The sequence below is a fragment of the Camelina sativa genome, chromosome 3 (genome assembly GCF_000633955.1).
Source record: "Camelina sativa cultivar DH55 chromosome 3, Cs, whole genome shotgun sequence".
NCBI lineage: Eukaryota > Viridiplantae > Streptophyta > Magnoliopsida > Brassicales > Brassicaceae > Camelina > Camelina sativa.
Genome location: NC_025687.1, coordinates 21,287,174 through 21,291,071, shown reverse-complemented (window position 1 = coordinate 21,291,071; position 3,898 = coordinate 21,287,174). Strand labels below are relative to the sequence as shown.

Here is a 3,898-nt window from a genome sequence, read left to right as displayed (position 1 = left end):
TTTGCGACTATTTCTTAGCGACCATCTGAAATAGTCGCCAAGTAGTCACAAAGTAGGATTTGCGACTGTTTAGCGACAATTATGGGACTCGTTAAACGCCTGTTTTCTTGTAGTGCCATAACCATTTTTTTTATAATCTTGTGGTTATATTCTCATGTGAATATATATACAAAAACTATGGAGTATACTGACCAACAAATCAGTTTTTTTTTTTAATAGGATTATAGATGTGGAAAGAATGGAATGGTTAGAGAATCTTTACGAGCCTTTTCCAAAAAAAAACAGATTCTTATCCTCAATGTCTACTTTTTTCCAAAAAAAAAAAGGGATAAACCAATATTTTTTTATAACTCTCCACTACCAGTTTTTTTAATAGGCCCATGTAATCTCTTGGCCCGTGAGCCCACCCTTGACTGACAGTCGGTTATATTACTTTCATATGCTTTAACTATTTTTTTTATCAACGCTATAAACCACTGCTTGGCCTTTTTGTGGTTTTTTTTTCTCACTAGCACGATACACACAATCACTTCTCGATAAGTCATAAATTCTCAGATTACTAAGCTCATATACACTGAATTCTAGAGTTCTCTCCCTATATTTTCTTTTGTAACTCTCCCACTACCACTTTTTAATAGGTCTATGTCTTCTCTTGGCCCGTGAGCCCACCCCTTGATTGACGGTCGGTTATGTTACTTTCTACGCTACTGACTAGTTGTGGAGGCACGGTGCCACTAATCAATGGAGAAGGCGCCGTAAAACAATTGGTGGAGTTTAGGAAATCTAGTTTTGTGTCTAAAATTTAATTGTAATATTGGATACATTTTGTAATCATAATAGCACATGAAGGGGTTTTAAAGTGAATTTCTTAACATAAAATCATCCAAAATAATTAAAACGAAGGAGAGAGTAGAGATGGGTTCTTAAGTTTCAAAGAAAACTATGGTTTAAGCCCAAATGCAACATGTCTTGTTCTAATTTGTTAATTTAAATTTATCATTTCAAATTTAATTAGATAACGAAAATAAACTAAAAATAATACTATTTTGTTAATGAGGATTTAGTCATTGAAGATGTTCTAATGACGTTACTATCTATGAGAAAAATACATATACTACTCTTTTTTATTCTTCAAAGATAATAATTAACTTTCATATAGTAAGTTTTTAAATGAAAATCTCTTCTGAAGTCATATTCAAAATAAAATGACCAAACATTTATACCCATTTATGGGTGGATGTTGATTGAACCCATTTAACTTTTTTTTTTCTTGAAAATAGTTGAATAAACTATACAGAGTAGAAAATATTATGTAAAATAGAAATAATAATATTCACATTTATATTAATTGTGTTTTTTAAAATATAGTCAAAATATTAATGGATAGTCTTGAATACATTGAATAGAAAGAAATCTGGGACTTTTTAATGACTAACTACGGTGGACATTCATCTGACGGTTATTAATCCATATCGTTATATGATTATAAATAGAGGATTATCTTTCTATCTACCAGAATTTCACATATTCAAAAACATTTATGTACGCTACTTCAACCATTTTTCATTCATAATTTTCTCGTCTCTGTTTCTCTCCTCTTATCTCTACCCTGCCACTTGTTTTCGTAAACCATATATCTCATTACTTTTGTAGACTGATAAGATTTGCAATGGATAACCTCATCAACATCCCAAAAAACCCATCACCATCAACCTTCGGCCTTCCTCCTCTAGCTCTCACACAACTACGAACTGTGAGACCATCTGATGACTTCAACAACTACTCCTCTGGTATTGGTCCAAGTACTGCTCCTAAAAAACAAGGGCTTGGTCGACCAAAGGGTTTCAAAAACTTGAGGACCCCGGTGAAAAAGGCAAAAACAGAAGATCCCAAAACAAGAAAGGTTCTCTCTTCCCGAAACTTTGATTCAGGGATAACCAAAGCAGAAAGGGAAACCGGAAACCAGGAGATAGTTGAGTTGGTTTTGAAGCGGTAAGACGGAGATTTTGCCAACTAAATCTCCAGAGAGACATGCTTATAACAGCGATCGTTAATTGTAGGACTATGGGGTCCAAACTAATATGAAAAGGAGGATTGGTCTTGTTCCTGGAGTACAAGTAGGAGATATTTTTTATTACTGGGGTGAAATGTGCTTAGTCGGGCTTCACAAACAAACGGTTTGGTGGCATTGATTTTATGACGGCTGATGATGGTTCAGTAGAACCTCTTGCAACAAGTGTGGTTACATTAGGACAGTACGATGAGGAAACCGAAGATCTTGAATGCTTGATTATTCTGGATATGGCGGAACGGATAAGAACGGTTTACCTCGTGATCAAACTATGGACAGAGGAAACCTTGCACTTGATACCAGTAGAAGAATAGGAAATGACGTTAGAGTCATCCGAGGTAGAGGCGACCCCAATGATGACACGAGAAAGGTATACATTTATGATGGACTTTATCTAGTTTTTGAAACGTATTATGTGATAGGAAAAAGCGGGGGTAAAGAGTTCAAGTTTAAAATGGTGAGGAAACCAAAACAACCTAATTCTGGTTATGCAAGCTGGAAATTAGATGAAGAATTGAGGACGCACGACCCGAGGCAGGGTTTTATACTTCAAGATCTTTCTTTTGGAAAAGAGGATTTCCGAGTGCCGCTGGTTAACGATGTAGATGAAGATGACAAAACAATTCCTGAAGAATTTGAATACATCACATCTCAGGATCACTCAAGAATGATGCTTGATTTAAACATCGATCCCCAAGAATTTGGATGCCGTAATTGTCAAGGTCAGCCATGCTTTCATCAAAGTTGCATGTGCATGCGAAGAAACCTTGGTGAGTTACCATACCATAACTCCATTTTGGTGTGTCGAAAACCATTGATTTACGAGTGAGGTGAATCTTGTTCATGCCCCAACGAATGTAAAAATCGATTGGTTCAAAACGGTTTGAAGTTACACATGGCAGTGTTCAAGACGACAAATTGTGGTTGGGGTTTACGTTCTTGGGATCCAATACGAGCCAGGACTTTTATCTGCGAGTTTACTGGTGTGAGGAAGACAAAAGATGAAGTACAAGAAAACAATAATTTCTTGTTCGACTCATCTCGCTTTTATATGAGGTTTAAGTGGAACTACGAACCTGAACTTGTGTGTGAGGATGTATGTGAAAGTGTCCCTGAGGTTTTAAATCTTACGATGCAAGTCCTGATAAGCGCCAAGGAAAAAGGGAACGTTTNACCTAACAATAGCTAGACCATAATCAATCAAGCCTCTAGAACATCCTCCCCCTCATCGCCTTGATTCCATGATCACACTTTGTCTTTACCTGCACCACAAACACATATTGAGATGCATGAGTATTATTATAAACACTCTGTGAGGCCATCCTCCCATCTGCTGGGCTATACACACAAACAACTGAAATTCCATTATTAAAGCCAACAAACCAAACACAAGCAACACATCAAGACAGGAAAACACAAACTTGGTTAAGTCTGGTGTCGACCGACACTAGATCGGTGTCGACCGACGCTAACACGTCACTGGTGTCGACCGTCACTAAGTCGGTGACAAAACAACCAAAAAAACTCTTGACTTGGGTCGTCCTTTCCTTTAAATACATGGTTTAGCTAACCCAACCAAACCAAACCAACCAAAATCACGAATTAAAAACATACCCGACAAACCCAGAATTAGTGGTGTCGATCGACACACCCCTGGTGTCGGTCGACACTCACTCTAAAAATACAGAACTAGTTCGCGGATGTTACAGCTACATAAAAGATAAAGATCCAGGATTTTCAATATTTATGGCTTCCTTGCGACCAACTGTACCAGCAACCGCACCTAAAGACTCCACACCAGAAGACATCATACAGCCAGCAACAGTG

At 37.3% G+C, this 3,898-nt stretch overlaps 1 pseudogene; it reads left to right on the top strand.

The window, feature by feature from the left end:
* LOC109130718 lies at window positions 1,670-3,260 on the top strand (annotated as a pseudogene).